At 41.3% G+C, this 18,151-nt stretch overlaps 1 long non-coding RNA gene across 1 annotated transcript; it reads left to right on the forward strand.

The window, feature by feature from the left end:
• The first annotated feature begins 758 nt into the window (after positions 1-758).
• Positions 759-2,233, forward strand: LOC125307532. Its single transcript, XR_007195734.1, has 3 exons — positions 759-850; positions 1,797-1,943; positions 2,167-2,233. It is a non-coding gene; the product is annotated as an uncharacterized LOC125307532 (long non-coding RNA).
• The last annotated feature ends 15,918 nt before the right edge of the window (positions 2,234-18,151 follow it).

Below are 18,151 nucleotides of genomic sequence, written 5' to 3' on the forward strand. Positions count from 1 at the left end.
TTGATTATCTTTGGAACTGAAATATCAACAACCTTCAAGTTGCAACCTCTTCAATCAGCATCAAAATATCAGTAGGCCTATCACATGATTCACTATTTTGTACGTGGGCCCAGAGGACTGTTAGGGGGCAGGCTATATATTATCATCAAGTAGGAGTATAGTAAATTATTTAGTCAACATTTTAACTCAATGTTGGTTTAAGTTATAAACAAAACATGTTATAAATGGAAAAAATCCATGGTTCTGCGTCACTGTTGGCAAAATAATCATGATGGCTTATATATTTCAGCCATATTTGGTTTAGTCTTGTGTAGGTCTATAGGCTACGTCTAGTTTGCTGTTTCAGGGTCTGCCCTGAAATCTGCCCCACCGATGCAGTCTTAGTGGGCCGGTTTGAAGACCTCAGATTTACGGAGCTGCAGAAGGGTAAATAAGTCAAAATGCCCTTAAAGGGGTGATAGAATGATTATATATGGTATTTTATGCTGTTCCTTAAGGTTTCCGAATAGAGTATGTAACATTGATTGGGCTGAAAATGGCCCGTGTGCTGTTCTATGCGCCCTAAGGCAAGCCTAGGAAATAGGCCCTAGAATGAACGAGAGGTTTTCTCCCTTTTATGGTATGCTCATGAATATTTAGATGAACTGCGTGCTGATTGGTTGGTTTACAACGAGCGAAGCTCCAGAGTAAAGACAGCAATATGGCCGACACCACTTGCTGAAACAGCCAAGGTGGAATACGGAGACATACAGTAGGTGTTGAACAGCATATTTGAGCCTGAATCAGAGGAAGAATCTGAAATAGAGGAGCAACCAGTCGCCCATAGATTGGAAATGACTACTTCAGAGTGGTAAGTTTTGTCATTTACTTGAGTTTGCCACTCGTAGCCCAGTTAGCTAGATGTAATACTAGTGCAATACTCGCACGTTAGTGTCGTAGACTAAGCTAAACATTGTAATAGGTTCGTTTTTAGCATACATAAGTTATTAATTTGCACACAAACAAATGTTTTACAACTACCCTTGTGCAATTTTTGTCAAGATGTCCAGTTAGAAGCTAACTGAAAAGTTCGTAGCCATGCTGTAGTGAAAGGAGTGCTGCTTGCAAGGAATGCTGAATAGGTCATCTGATTAGTAGTTACATACATTATTGTAGTGGTAATATGCGATCTTACAACAGGACGTCCAGTTAGCTGGGCAGGAGCTCTGTGCAGTTCGTAGGCTATATGGCTGAAGTGAAACGAGTAGCCTACTGCTCGCGTCAATGAAAATATTACGTTTTTTGTGTCAGTAGGTCTAATGTACTCTTGTAACTACTATCCTGCTGATTAAGTCATCTGATTATCGAGATTTTTACCTTCTTTCCATGTAGTAATATGTGATCTTACAACGGGACATCCAGTTAGCTGGGCAGGAGCTCTGTGCAGTTTGTAGCCTATGGCTAAAGTGAAACGAGGTCAACGAAAATATCGCTAGGCCTACTTTCGTTTGTGTCAATTCAGAAACACTTTATTTATCCCTAAGGGGCAATTTACATAGTACCATGGAGTAGAGTACAATAATCAAAAATCCTATAAATATCACTGTTTAAAATACAGTAGGTAGTCAGTAGGTCTAATGTAATCTTGTAACTATCCTGCTGACATCTGATTGAGATTATTACCTTCTCTCCATGTAGTAGCCTAATATGTGATCTTACAACTCTGGTAACTAAAACTGGAGACATTTGCTACTTTGTGCTACCTGCTCATTCAAAATTACGAAATAACAGCAGGGAAATTATGTTTGTTTTTACAGGTTATTAAAAGAATGACCCAGGTTCCTGAGGAGCTGACCTGAATGACCATCATGGCCTCGATCCGTTGTGCCTCTATATTCTTTGCAAAATGCAATGAATATTTACAGAGCTGACCATGGCCGTTTGAGAATCAGAGGAATGGAAAGGTGAGGACAATCTGATACATGTGTTAGCAGTTACAGTATATAAATAAAATATTTTTAACCAATACACATTCATTATTGGTTCAGCATATTGCAAAAACACAGTTTGATCAACACCACAAAATGATAAACTTTTTTTTTTTTTCAACAATCATCCAGTGATGTAAAATATTAAAAAATAAATAGTAAATAAATAAACAGCTTTTCCACCCTGTTCTCGTTGCAGGCAATGAAGTGACTTGGCCTACAGGTCTTTTGTGAGCAGGAGCTGGGGTTTCCTTAGAAGAAGCATCCGTGTCATGATCCCCTCGTGTGTGGTGCTACGCATATGGAGGGAGCTTCCGGATACTTCAGGGCAGTACGTTGGATTCAGACCCCTTTTCGACTGAACCGTGACACATGTTCAGCAACAGCGTCCTCCATGGAAGGTCTGTCAAGCTGAGCACACAAGTCCTGGGGCACAGGAATCCGCTGGACGGCATCCCAGTAAGGAAGAGGGTCTTTGATGATCTCGAAAAGGACAAGAAAGAGGACTTATATTGGGATACTGTAATACGGTGCATTGTAGGCTGTATACTGTACAATAAACTAATTGTATGGCCCTGAACATTGTGCTTTGTTTACAGTACTGTTTTGACACCAGTAGCATCAGGTCTAAGACAGCCTGTTGTGTGTGAATCGATAAGTTCTTTTTAGTGCCTATACTGTTGCACATTTTGATTTGTTGTTTGTAATAAAAATATATATTTTATTAAACTTACAAATTGTTTGGCAAGTCTGTACATAGTTTCTCTCTTACTAAATCACACATTCTACTTGCTAGATACACGTTAGCATGGCTAATAACTGCTTAGCGACAAAATAATACTTACAGCATGCGGTTGTGATGACCTTACGGTCGGAACAGCCCCTCGTTTCAGTAACAGCAGCTTAGCAAATCCTGCTTAACTGTCCAAGGTTTTGAAAACTGCCTTCGGTGAAATGTTTTGCAAATTAATAACGGAGTGTCAAACTTTGTAGGGATCTTCTGGTAGAAAAACATTATCCATGCCCCTCGAACTTTTGAATCCTTGGGAAGACTATGGAACAGCCTGGAACACTGCATTTACGACCGTGGCTCATTTTCGATATCCTTGAAGAACTGTCTGCTTTATAATTCCTGTGAAAGTAAACGAGCAGGCAGCTGAACTAGTGTTTGTCTCATCTTCGCTCCATTCACGTTCCTGGGCTCAGAGCACCAGTGGGCTGGTCTGTATGTAAATTTTGAGGCGTGACAAATGTACAGGCCAGAGCCAAATAAGGTACCACCCCCGAGTTTGCGTAAACTCGCAGCTTCGTTGGGATTCGCCCATTTTATGGCGGGAGTTTCGAATTGTGAGATTTGCATAGGAAGGAGGTGTCGGTGGGGTTTTGAACTTCTCTGTATGTCCATTTCACCCACTGAACTATCACTATTCATCTATGACAAAGTAAACTCGGTTTCGCATTCTATGACCCCTTTAAGCAGATGGCAGGCTACTGTCATCAGACCGAGGACGCAAGCTAGCTCAGTTGCGTGGGAAATGCAATACTTTCATCCAACCGCAAGAAGTCACTAACTCAAAGCAACTGCCTCAGGCAAGAATATACAGGGTCTATTAAAGGGCTGAGCAATATGTATATGTGTGTCTATAATTTTATATTGCTTCTGTAAAGTGAAACGTATTTAGAAATATCAATATCATATTGTGAAAGAGTTATAAATCAACTCATAGCAAAGGGACCCTGCACATTAATTCTGTAGCTCTGATTTAATCACATTTCACTTCAAGTCTACTATCTCATGCAATGAAGTCTTTCAGGACCCTGCACATTAATTTCAGGAAAATCAATCTTGAAATTTAAAGGGTAAGTACTGGAGCAGAAAAAAAGATTTTTTATTTGACTTTTTGTATCATATTGTGATAAAATGCTGTATGGTTTCATGGAATGCAAGTATTTATTACAGATAATAAATTCTCCTTCTACTGTATTCAGAACATGCCTTCTTCACCTTTAGTGATGTTTATTTTGGGATAGTGCAATCTACATGTTCCTTTAGTGATGTTTATTATGACCGCCGCTAGCGAAGCGCTCATATAGGGACCTTATATCAGGTACTGGTTATTATGACCGCCGCTAGCGAAGCGCTCAAATAGGGACCTTATATCAGGTACTGGTTATTATGACCGCCGCTAGCAAAGCTAGCAAAGCTAATGGCTCCATATAGGACCTTATATCAGGTACTGGTTATTATGCCCGGCCAGCTAGCGTGAAGGCCATATAGGGACCTTATATCAGGTACTGGTTATTATGCCCGCCGCTAGCGTAGCGCTCATATAGGGACCTTATATCAGGTACTGGTTATTATGACCGCCGCTAGCGTAGCGCTCATATAGGGATTGTCAAAGTTTTTTTTTTTTACCCCCCATCATCTACTTCCTGAATTTTTGGTCAACGATACCCGGGACACCGAACCACTGGGGCACATGAAATTTGGTGGGTATGTAGCCCCACTAGACTTTTACGGAAAAATTTAGTTTAGGCCCCCGGGGCCCTCCCCCCCTGGGCCCCCGAACCGCAAAAAAAGCAGTTTTTCCTAAATAACTACCTGAACTGTGGCACTGAGGATGAAGAATCTTTTTATGGTATGTTGGTCTCAAGGGCCCACATCAACCTGGCCCATAATCACTCATTTGTGATTTGCACCCCCCCGGTAAAAAAAGAAAAATGCAATATTATTCTGGTTTAACCCTTTAGGCGCCAGAGGTTTTTTTCCGAAACTATCAATTTTGACATCTTCATTTCAAAAGGCTATATCTTAAAAGTGATAAGAGATAGAGACTTTCTGTAAATTAGAGAAATATTAAGGATGACCCAAAAGTTTATGTAGAGATTAAATGTTTATATCTAATTTGCATATTATGACGTCATATGGTGGCGGCCATCTTGGATTATAGAATTTTCATGAAAAGTCGCATGTTTGAATGATAAAATGCACCACTTTTTCCCCAAAATGTCCCTCACCTTCTGTATGCTATATTGCACAATACTGAATGCTCAGGTAAATAGTAAGTAGTGAACAAACTGTGTAAATCATTACTAATAAATGGCAGAAACAAACGAAATGCATGTAGCGGCAGACTGGCCTTTTGCTGTAGAGATTTTCCATTTACTACATACAGTAGGCACTCTGATTCCATGTATGGGGCACATATATATTATTCAGATGACACACAAACACAAGTAGACAAGACCTGTTTAGTTCAAAAGCTCATTTGCCACGGCAAGGCACAGATCAGGAGTGAGATGACGAGACAAGACAAGAGAAAATGTTAGTATTTTTTTTCTTTTTGTTGTTTTTGTTGATGTTTTTTTGTTTTGTTTTCTTAGCTGACAAAGACACACACATCACAAGGACATGAACACACAAAAAGGAACACATAGTGTACTGTATGTCCTAAATGATCATCAGGAAGTAGATAGCAAATCAACAGTGTAAATCATTACTAAATGGCTGACATTTTTTTTTTATGTAGCAGGCCTTTTGCTGTAGAGATAATGACTCCCTATCCCTATCCATACAGGGCCGGCATTCCCATCATCTTATGATAGACTATGCATGACCTAATGTGTGTGTGTGTGTGTGGGAGAGGGAGAGGGAGAGAGCGTGTCACCACCTCCACCATGCAGCAGCATGGCCAGATCTGCCTCCTTACAGCAAGAGTGGAGAGAATTTGCGCAGCTTCGGACTAGGCCTACTGTCATTCTCATTGCGACTCCCCACACTGCCACTACGTTTCCCCTAACTGTCCTATGAGCACTTCGACCTCGTCTAACATACCCAGTGGCATTAGACAAAGGCTCCACCACGTTACTGTCGCCGCGATTGTGGAGAGGCACACGTTCATAAGACAGAAGCTAGCGCTATGGACATTATGCTACCTCCATTATGCTACCTCCAGCCTCGTTCGCCACACCACTAACACCCTGCTAACTTCCCGATGAACACCAACCCGTGGAAACATTATTCCCACCAGTGATATTGGGCAAACGATTCAACGTTTGTGCTCGGTGTAAGCTAAACTATGGAGTAAACTCTCACTTTGTCCAGCTGCATCATTGCAAGGCAGGGACGCATCTGAAGCCTCACTAAACGAATCACCGTCATTTTCTGAAGGCAGATATTCCCCTTCAGAATCAGGGTCCGCGAATAGAAGACCCAACACTTCATTTCAGGTAAACTTTTTTTTGATGCCATTAGACGATAATCTAATGCAAATACTCGCTGACGTTGACAATATCGCTCTGACAAAGTGGCTCACACGCACACTAGCTCCGGTATTTCACGCACTGATTCAATACGCTGTAGCTAGAAAGTTTTGTTTAAAGCATGACCTTTTTTCGACTCGGGGATGACGTATGACATGTCTGCCATCTAGTGGAGTGGAAGTCGAACAAAATATGACACCCTATTTGACTAAATCGGCCGTTTTATTCAGTACCGCATCTTGTCGACTATAGTCGACTGTGGCGCCTAGAGGGTTAATCGGCCCTATCTTCAGTTAAGATGTTCAGAACTGCACCAAATTTTATGTGTATGATTGACCTGGCATTCTCTGGGGGCCAAGTTTCGTACAATTTCATCCATGGGGGGGTCTAAAAAAAATTAGGTTATGTGTACATTTAGTGACTGTACACTCATTGGCCTGTAGATGGCGGTGCACACATACACATGCACACACACACAGGCACCCACATACATCGGTATTAGAACGGCCGATACATAATTACAAATTCTGTAGGATTAAAAGAAAGCCAAAATAAATATTCATCATCATCATCATGGCTGCATTTCCAGTATTGACCATAAGTAGTCGTTTGTCCACTAGATGGCGGATTGTTGCAGTGAGATGTAATTTTGTTGGAAGTTAAAAGTGAGTTGGAAAAACAATGGACGCTTCCTACAAGGACTGTAGTTTACCGCAGAGAACGTCTAATAGGGAGGGAATTTTCTTATTTCGATTTTCTTAAATAAGGCAAAAAAGGGTCTGACATTTTCAGACAGTTAAAATATTATTACTGTATAGACACTAAAAAAAAATATTTTTGGTGGATAACATCGCTGATTTGGCTTCACAATATATTTTTTAAAATAGGTCTATGGGACTTAACATTGGAGCTGCTCTTCGATAGGAACGCAACCACTTGGGGCGCTGGTTTTCACTTTCCCTCCCTATAAGGATAGGACGATGTTCACATGAAATGTAATTCCCATTTCTTCTTGAAGCCGAAATAAATCTGAGGATGTTTATCGGACATGCTTGGTTTTTACTGCAGGTACGTTAATCTTGTAATATCAATAAGGACCTAGGTAATGTTACTGTTAGCGTTGGTTGAGTGATGGAGGCATTTGATTGATTGCATTTGTAGAAAACTATAAATGCGGTTATACCAAGCAAATTGATAGCAGCACTGTAATTGTATCTTTCGACTGTCATTTGTTGCACGTGCTACAAAAATCATTCTGTGCAATGGAAGATTTACCAACGTCACACCGGTCTGACCGGCGTAAGCCATTGGTTTCCAAAGGAGATTTTATTTGTGTCTCCAGCATAGCCTATTGACAATTTATGTTGTAAATAGGCCTACCTTATAAGCTACCTGTAGCTTAGGGAAGCTAACAGCTTTCTATTAGGATCTAGTTTGTTAGTTACAGTTTTGTCATAACTCCCTGATGCATTTTTGCATTTAGAATAGCCAGAGCGTGGATATCTCAATCGGAAAATTAAACAATATCGGGTGCCTATGGACTAGCCTGATCTGCCCGCTATTTATTTTTTGATTTCTTAAAAGATTGAGCTTGGTCTGGTGAAAGCCAGACTAGCCATGGACCTCAGTTACACAATGCAAGGGAACATGAATCCGCCTATATTTTGCACGAACAATAACGGACAACAGCTCTTCAACATTGGCCCGTTAAAATGTTTATGAACAGTCTAGCGATGCATTTCATCAAGGCCCATTTGGACATGTCAGTTATTTGCACCACTGGTTAGATGTAAAACAGCATTTTGTTTCAGACTACTGTTACTTAATTTGTGCATTAACAATAACGTTTCAGACTACTGTTACTTAATTTGTGCATTGACAATAAAGTATTACATGAACTAAAGATGACTAAAATCTTATGTAGAAGAAGAAACATTCACAAAAAATCCATCCATCCAAAAATGACCTTTGTTTTTGATAGCTGTTGAAAACGGCATGGAACTGACAGAGATGTTTTTGTTTATAAATAAATAAATAAATAAATAAATAACATTATGCTGATACCTTTTGCTTTTCCCAAATACAATGTAGCCTACAGGTATAAGTGACCTTTCATCAATCCAGTTGCAATGGATGAACTGTGATGAACTGCCCTACTTGTGGTTGTTTAGAGATTTTATAGGTTTGACTCTGTGTGAAGTTGCGACTATGTTCTCCACCCCTGATATCTGAATGGGGCCTCTCAGTCAAATAACATAGGTTATGTTATGTGATATGTCTTAATAGGGCCCCTCAATCATATTTTCATGAGTTATGATATTCACCCCTGATATCTGAATGGGGCCCCTCAGTCAACAAGCAGCAGGACCCCCCTTTTCCTGAGGACACGTCTACACGAGGCCGGTCATTTTGAAACCAGTGCATTTTTTGATCAGTTAGGCCTTGCGGCCACACAAGGCTGCCATTTTAGGAGGCTGTAGCCAATCTTTTTTGTGAGTTTTAGTGAGTTTTATTTTTGCTTAACTTTTGCAGGTTAACTTTTGCCATGTGGATGACGACATAGCCCTACCCCTCAACTCAGCCACCGCACTTGACCAGACGCTCTGCTTGTCAGAACAAACCAAACCATCATGTCATATTATTTTTCCTTCTTTTCCCATGATTTATGTGCATGCGGTATCAGCCTTTTGTTGCTAAGTTAGAATAACACTGTTAGCTTAATTTAACTTAGGTAAACATTAGCTTACTACAACCTGCTGTATGACTAACACATGTTAATGTTTTCTCCAGTGTAACGTGTGTGTGTGTGTGTGCGTGTGTGTGCTCTATAGGCCTACCAAAAGGTATAAGCATTTCCACATAATAGCAATCACATACCTTGAAAATTAACTTTATTAGTTTAACAGTTGAATTCAAAACTGAATTATCTGTTCTCCTTATTTCACGCGACTGCTTTTGTTATGTTCTCTCTTCTACACATATGAATGTGAAGCCTCTGCACGGTCGGCGCCCTCTACTGGACTGGTATTATGCACTACAGCACTTTTAGCCGCTTTCACCTCTGTGTGTGGACGCAAGTTTTTTTTCTTGGTATCGTTAAAAGTGTGAAAGCGGTAAGAGAAAATATCCCCTTCGGATTCGTGTGGACGTGGCCTGAGTTACCTTTCTGAGGTGGCCTGGTGGGCCCTTTCTGAGGCGGCCTGGTGGGCCCTTTCTGAGGTGGCCTGGTGGGCCCTTTTCACACCTGTGGCTCATTATCCGTCTGTGTTTATGGTCTAGTCCATGTGTTCATGGGATTTTTGGATTACTTTTTCAGTCTGTTGTAGCGCTGAAAAATACTGAAATACTGAAACTTTGCCCTAAAGTTTCTGTAAATGTATGGTATGAATGTAACATATTCATGTCTGGCCTTGAATTAATCATTCTAATGTGGGCAGCAGTCTGATCACGGTTTCAATATAAAGTATCTGTGCATACAGTGTAGTTGTAGACCAAGTACTACACTTTAGTTTGTCTGACCAATTACATGCCCTCTTGGCTCTTGCTCTGGGAAGGACATCTATTTTGTTTGTATTTGGTTCTTCACATTTGGTCTATGGACATCTGTTTTTCTGTGTATGGTTCTGTTTACTGGAATTGACTTGTCTGCTGGACTCCGTCTTTCTTGTATTGCTATGCTTTGTCTTGCTGCTTGTTGCAGATTTTGCAATATCCCTCCCTGACTCCTGCAGTTTTACAATTTGTTTTAGCTAAAGCGCTCCCCCTACAGTTTTGGAGGGTTTATTTTTTACTTTACATAACTGTTGTATATGCCACTCATGGCTCACACCCCTCCCCCTTGACAGGGTGCATGGGGATTTGTTTACAAACTGGCAGATAATCTCCGAAGAGCCATGTTGACTGAGAAGTTAATAGTACTGTACATGTACATGTATTCATGTACAGGAGTGAGCTGAGGAAAATGTACTACGTTAAGCAATTTGTGATTCTCTGGGTCAGAGGAGAGCAAGGTGCAAGGCTGCTGCAGGCACATGATTCTCCATATTACATGTTAGTTTACCAGCAAAATGATTTTCAAAGCTGCTAAATTAAGGTGGTAAACTTGTATAGGATGCCTTGTTTGCATCATCTGAGCCTTGTTTGCTTTTGGGTCCTTGGCTCTCATTACACTTAGAGTGGATGGACCTTACTTAAGAGACAAAATGTGTGTACATAATTTAAAGAATACTTCAGGACTTTGCCTTGGTCATGGACCTTTTAAACTCCTTCAATGAAGTCATGACTCAGACAACGATATGTAAAGCCACCTGTAAGGACCAGAGTGTACAGCAAATGGGGTGACAGTGTTATTTTAGAGATGGCTCATGTCTTGAATTTCCCCTAGGGATCAATAAAGTATATCTATCTATCTATCTATCTATCCATCTCTCTATCTATCTATCTATCTATCGTCCCTAGTTCTGAAACGCCTCAGGGGACTTTGTGGGCTACGATATCTGGGCATATCATCAGATCATGCAATAGGTATGTTGTATATCATGATATACTCTGGCTATAGTAACAGATTACAGACGGACAGTTCAGAATAAATATAACGCTTTAGACTGAATTTAGAGTGGTGAATAAACTGATTCCATTCTTCACATCAATATGCTATGTCCTAAGATCACATTTAGTACATGTCACAAAATTACAAACAAATATAAAAAAAAAAACTCAGACAAAGCGATTCCTGGGAAAGCTGGGGACTTGCATGATCCTCAACTGTGTCTGTTACACTGACAATTACATCTGCACAAAACAACGGCGAATTAGGATGTCACATTCATGCTAGAGACGGAAAGTCATCGTTGTCATGACGACTGTAAACAGTAGCTTTGTGCAAGTAGCAGAGGAGCACCACAAGACAGGGATTCACTCTAAATGCAAATGAGGGGGTTTAGTGGCACGGTCAGGTAATGTGCCAAGAGAATTCAACATCTCAGTCTGGCCCTAAAAAAATGACAACCATTATTAGGAGTATGCAAGGTTAAAAAAAAATAACATTCACATACATGCACATTTAAAAACATAGACAATCCCAGGATCTCTCTCTTCTCTCGCTCCCTCCCTCTCTCTCTCTCTCTCTCTCTCTCTCTCTCTCTCTCTCTCTCCACATCCACATGGGAATCCTGATAGTTGCAAATAACTGCCCTGTAAAAGATATTCACAGTATTTTGTTCCAACCAAGAACACTGACCACACAGACCAAGGCAGCATAAAATATGGTATTTATGACATCTGAAAAGATCACAAGTACCATTGCACATATCACATGCAATGGATGCATACATGACATAGCATCACCGACCACAGCTGAAAGGTGAAGACACCATTACACTTTCAGTCTGGAATCACAGGCTATGGGTACAAACATAGCTTGGTTCCCCTGACTTCGGGTGTCTTTGGTTCTGAATCAGGATGTGGTATGTAGAGAGTGAATTCCAGTGGGAAGTTGCTTTTGTGAGAACGAGGACAGGCTCCTGCAAACCTGCAAACAAGGTGCCTAAGACAGAGTGCAGAAGAAGAGAGGGGGAGAGTGAAGTTAAGAGGAAGAGAAAAGGTGTGGGAGAGGGGGAAAAGAGAGAGAGAAGTTGGGAGAGAGTGAGAGTGAACGCAAGAATGAGGGAAAGACAGAAGTGAAGAGGAATAGAGAGAAAATGGGGAAAGAGTGAGAGAGGGAATGAGGAAAGAGAGAAGGAAAGAGAGAAGAGAGAGAGGTGGGTAGAGAGATAGTATGTGGGTGGGAGAGGAGGGAAGCAGAGTCCAGTTCAGCTGTCTCCAGGGCCTTTCCTGCTCTCCAGGGCCCCTCTGACCCCACCGTCAGTTCTCCAGGGCCCCTCTGACCCCACCGTCAGTTCTCCAGGGCCCCTCTGACCCCACCGTCAGTTCTCCAGGGCCCCTCTGACCTCACCGCCAGTTCTCCTCCCTGAGAAACGTATTTCTCGTCACAAACTCCACCATTATGTCCGTTTGATGCTTCCACAATATGCACATCAAAAATATGCACTCAGTGAATTATTCTCACTGTTGTTCTTGAGCCACCGAAGGCCACAGAAGTATCTGAAAATTGAATTAATAGAAATGTTCGGTGGGTCCAGTATTTCTCTGTTTTACATTCAATTTCCCATCTGCTATATTCTATAAATCTTCAGAAGACCTGTCCTGTAATCCAGTGAAACAAGAATAACAAGGAATCCCCTGTCTCTGCAAATGTTGGATTTGGAGGTATTCAGGAGATTTAGGGGCTTATTTCAAAGGATTCTAATATCATTGCATAAGATATACAGGAATATTTATTTACCTCGGCAAGCAGGTTATGTATTTGGTCTGGTTTGATTGATTGCTTGTTTTTTTGTTGGTTTGTCTCTAATCAGGATTATGCAAAAAACGACTAGCTCAATATTCATGGAGGTGGCACTTCGTAAAACATGGAGCATGGAAAAGGTAGTGGCTGACTGTTAAATGTAGTTTCACTTTCGGTAACATACTGTAACACAATATTGGACCTTGGCAGAGGGCTGTGCTGTCTGAGTGTCCTTCTAATTCTGTATTTGTTTATTTCTGCATTTATGTATTCATTCATGTTGCTTATTTCATACATTTCTATAATTTTCATTTTCAATGGTCAAAATATTTATTCACACCCCAATGTCTTTTTTTATTTTTTTCACTTTTCTGACCTGATTGCTGAAATATTAAAGGCACTTCTCTTTACAAAATGCCATGCAGGGTCAAGGACACTGGGCATTGAGATTATGGCTGTTTGCGCAGGAACCTTCACACACCTGTCAATCAAACTGGTGATCACTACAGCACCAGGCACAAATCTGCAATATCCTGAGTCAGCAGGTAAACAAAGGCATTCTTGTGTGGTTTCCATAGTGACCTCCAAATAACACCATCTACAGACTTGAGTGACCTCCAGATAACGCCATCTACAGACTTGTGCTTGTGTTTTTGAATGCCATTACGAACTGACTGATGAGGCGGTAGTCCTGTGACTATATATCACACTGTCAGTTTCTGCCAAATAGGCCCAGATAGACATTCACTTGATCATTCCTCTGACCTACTGTAGGCATTACCTGACATAGCGGCTTTTTTGGTGAACTTGTTGACACAAGTGGATGTCAAATATGAAAGATATATCATTATATTGAATACAAGACACCTCTGATATTGACTCTTTTTTTGTTCACTGTGAAACTACTACTTTAAATTGATAGTTTATCTAAAATGGATAAGGTTGAGTAAAAAGAGGATAAATCAACCTCAATAATTGTGATAACATATTACAAAGTCAGGAGAAATAAGGCCAAAATTACAATTCATAATAATAAAAACAGAAAGCAGTTACCTTCTCTGTAAAGACTCTCATCTGCAAACTTCCAATTGATGGGTCTATCATCAAATTACTGTAGATTTGGGCTGCTAATTTCCTGGAAGGGCTAATACATCAGGTAGAATCCATGCTAATGTCTGTTTCATGGATTCTATACAAACCAAATGAAATTGCTCAGTCTAAATTGAGAAACATTTCAGTAGTGGAATAATCAGACCCCCTGGTGATAAAGAAGCGCAGCCATGAAAGTGAATTGAATTTCAATGGAGATCTGAGATAGTTAACTTGAGTGACAAAAAAATAATACATTTGATAAGTGCAACAATTTTTATAAAAGGGTTATAATGACTAGAAATTAATTTGTGTTGCACATTTGCTATAATTTAGCCCCCAGCAAATGTTCATATAGCTTTTAACTTCTCTTCAAAATGTAAAACATTTCTGTTTTGTTTGTATGTGTGTTCAAAATGTAATGTCTTCTGGAAACAGGTTTATTTAGGCCGTAAGGAATTACAAGGAAGCTCATACAAGTTTAAAATAAATGACCACAATGTCTTAAATACACTACAGCAAAAGCAAACAACTGCTTTTTTGGAGGGGGGTGCTTTTTGCCTTTTATTGATAGAGGACAGTGAAGAGTGGCAGGAAGCAAGTGGGAGAGAGATGTGGAGGCAAGAAACATTAATTCATTCATTTAAATACAAAAAACAGAACACATGAAAGCTTACTGGTGAAATGTGTGGTGTAAGCCTACACAGAAATACCCTTATAAAGATGAGTTCTACAAACAATACAGTTTTAGCGATTAAAACGTTGACATTATAACAGCAAATGAACACAATGCAAATGGCAACAGTGGTATAAGCGGGAAAATGGACTTCTGTAAGAAATGCATTTACGAGGTGAAACAGCTGAACCGTTTAACCACCACTAACATGCATTTCATTCTGTGAACCGAATGTTGTCGTCCATTATAACCCCTTGAATGTATTTATAAAGCTTTATTTATACTGGGTTCAAGCAAGCAGCGAGTTTGGAAACTGCAAATGTAGGTTTGCAAGCTGAACATCTTTTGCCCTTAGCTTTAATGAAAGAGTGTTTCCATGGCATGCTTTGGTATGTGAAGCTTGTTTGGCTACTGAATACCGTGAAACGCCTTAATGGCAGAAAACCTTGTTGTTGTTGTTGTCTCATATTATCTTTGTGTTCTTCCCTCATTATATAATCAGACAAGGTTGCACGGAGAGAGATTTCTCTCCCCCATTGAAGTTGATCTCCCTCCTTTTTCTGCTGCATGTACTAGATCATTCCCTCTCCTGAGATAGATCAAAGCGAACTTCTCCCCACCTTAATTGCTGAAAAACACTCCAAAACTTTCTCCTCTCTGCAAACAGCACACACATCTCTTTCAAGGACAGTACCGTTGGAAAAGACAGAATTCTCAACATTTTCCACGGACACAATGGTATTAGTGTTAGCGGCTTTGGAGATATGGAGGCAATCCTTCCCCCTTTGTGATGGCTCAATTGTATGCTCAACACCCATGACATTGGTGAATGTCCTACCAGAGTCACCCTCATTTACAAAGTTTACTTTAGATTAGTCCATTAGCCAAATTACCTAGCCATGCAATTGATTTACAAATGTGGCGCCTTCAATCTCCATCTCAGCATGGGGCATCCCCCGCCACCTCAGTCACTAAGACACTAACAGCACGCTCTTTAGAAAGAAAACACTATGAAAAATGGCATGTCATGGCATAGGTGAGAAAAGGTTGGGTGGAAGGCACATGGTGAAGAGATGCACACATGTTTCATTCATTATGGTTGTGTGTTAGTGATTCGAGTTCAAAATCTATTCAGGTGCTCATTGAACACAATCTGCTCAATATAAACTAATATGCCTTTTCATACATTTAAAATAGTGTGTGGTCCAATGGAAGTTCATCACACTTTGCAAAGGGTAACACTTAGTCTGAGATCAAATAGATCCCTTTAGTGTAGCATTATGGAGGATACCGGCTAGAATTATTAATGCATTTCTGAAAGATGGCTGCTAGAGATGTCTTTGAGATGTCTGAAATGACTCTTAAAGGTTTGTCCAGTGATTCATCTCAGCCTCGCTTTTCCCCCATGTCTGCTTGAGATTGCCTGTTGGGGCCAGAGCAGAGACCAAAATTGAAGTGACCAACACGCCCCAATGCCCCCAGAGACCTAACCTGGCACCTCTCTGATGCTTGTGGTGATATCTAGAGATGGATGTTGAAGTGAGAGGGGTTATAGATTTGGGCATTGCTTGGGGGTCGAGAGAGAGAGAGAGAGAGAGAAAGAGAAGACCGACAGAAACCTCTGACCTCATGTAAGAGTTCAATCTAAGTGAATATTCCACCCTCATTTCATTAGATGGCTTGTGGAACTCCTCACAGCTTTTCACCATTCGAGTCGCCCCGGCACGTATCCTTTCACCCTCCGTCCGTGCAAACTCTCTTTCTTCTTCTCCACACACTCCTGCTTTTCATTAGGACTGAATGGTGAGGGGGAAGTGAGATTAAAATGCATTAATTCCCCCCAAAAAAAGTACAATCACTCCATTTTCACTGGCTGTGCCACTCTCCTTGGGAGACAGGCCTGGGCATAAACGCCGGCCCTTGACCTCCTATTTGAATAAGTTAATGCGGCCACGTGTTTGTGTGAGAAGGATGGTAGGGGAAAATGGCGGCCTATCACTTCTATACAGAAGGCTATGGGGAATGTGATTCCCTTTCATGTGTGGAGGGAAGGTGTCAAGTCTCCTCCTCTCCTCCGGCTCTTTATCTGTGCGTAGCCTCTGACAGCTTCAAAGCCGGGGGTGATTGGGGTGCTATTCAGTACACCTCACTGTGGCACATTGTAACAGAAGCCAGGGAAAGAAAGATGGCATATTGTTTGTGTACAGATACCACTCTAGTCCCATAAGACGAACATGTTAATAGTTAAAGGCAGAGATGGCACGATGTTCCTGCAAAAGAAGTTGTGGATTATTCTTAGTTAACTTGTTGACAGTGACGGTTATTTTTCTCTCTCCTCTCTATCCTCCAGTTTCAATAAGACCTCGCGTCTCCCCTTTTTTTTCAATTTGTAGCATTACGGCTCATCTGAAAGAATGCTTTGAAAGAAAGCCTCAGACGAAAAAATCCTCTGCAGGGATGTTTTGACACTAATGTTTGACAGTGCTCTCTGTGATTTACCATGTTCAGACACAATAATGAGGAGGATAACAGCTAAAGCAATATCCAAACAATGACATACGTACACAAGAACACTGAAAAAGAATACTCATATTTTAATGAAATGCAACACTATCACATCACACAACTTGTTTCCCTCCCCCCATTTCATTGTTAGCTGGGGCAAGCTCATTCTCATAGCCAGTCTTTTCTTCCACATGGAGACCAGACAGGTGTCACGTCTCCCTTTGAAAAGCACCTCGTCCCCGTCGCCGCTCAGCCCCAGCTAAAGCCTGCCAGAGCCCCGGCGCTTAAGACTGCGCGACACTGACGCACGCCGCGTAATGCCGCAGATTAGGCCCATCACCTCCAGCACACATTTGTAAGAAGATTAGTCATATTCCACCCCACCCCCCACCTTCTCCACACACACACACCCCGTTAGACCTGCCATACGGATGACAGCTCCTCCTCCCCTCGCGTTTGCCGTCAGGTGTCGGCCGAGACGGGGGTGAGAGGGTGCTATCCTGCGACCGGGATTGGAGTGTCAACTTCATCAGGGGGTCAGTGATTAAGTCTGCCCCGTAATTATTTACTGGATGGATGACAGGAGTGATTTATTTGCCGAGGGGGTGGCACCCTGACACTGCGGGAATGTACTCGCCCCGCTCAGATTGGCTGTGGGCAAACATCGCTGACATATTAATTCTTCAGCAACACAAATCACAGGCAGTACCCCTTGCAGGAAAACAATCCGAAGAGTGTATTTGGCCAGCATAAATTAGAGTCAGTGACAGAAAGCCCTTTTGAATATTTTCTAACTGCAGGTTTGTTTGTAATTTTTGATGTATTTCATTATACACTATTTTATTGATTACAGGCAAGATGCATTAAATGAAAAGCCAGTTATTTGTTGTGTAAAGCTATGTGGACACGTGCAGAACATACACTGTTGCTATAAAGAAGCACAATTAAGGAAAATGACGCTCAAATGCCAGCTCCAATATCGTACAACTCCAAGTTGAATACAACAAAACTCTGAATGTCCTTAATTTGCTGGTTCTGTCACATATCTAGAGAGCTGGAGAGGGAAGCAGGGCAGAATGGTAATGGCGTTCGGCGTTCTCAGGTAATAGCAATAGAGTGCATGTGCTTTCCTTGACTTAATCGCCGGAAAGGATCTTGTGTGTGTGTGTGTGTGTGTGTGTGTGTGTGTGTGTGTGGTAGGGGGTCTTAGATTTGCGATGCGGATGTGGACAGTGCAAGACATCGCGTGGGCCAGTATCGGCGAGTGCGCTGGCGTTCACAGATGCCGCCTCTAATAGGTTTCAA

The sequence above is a fragment of the Alosa alosa genome, chromosome 14 (genome assembly GCF_017589495.1).
Source record: "Alosa alosa isolate M-15738 ecotype Scorff River chromosome 14, AALO_Geno_1.1, whole genome shotgun sequence".
NCBI classification, from domain to species: domain Eukaryota; kingdom Metazoa; phylum Chordata; class Actinopteri; order Clupeiformes; family Clupeidae; genus Alosa; species Alosa alosa.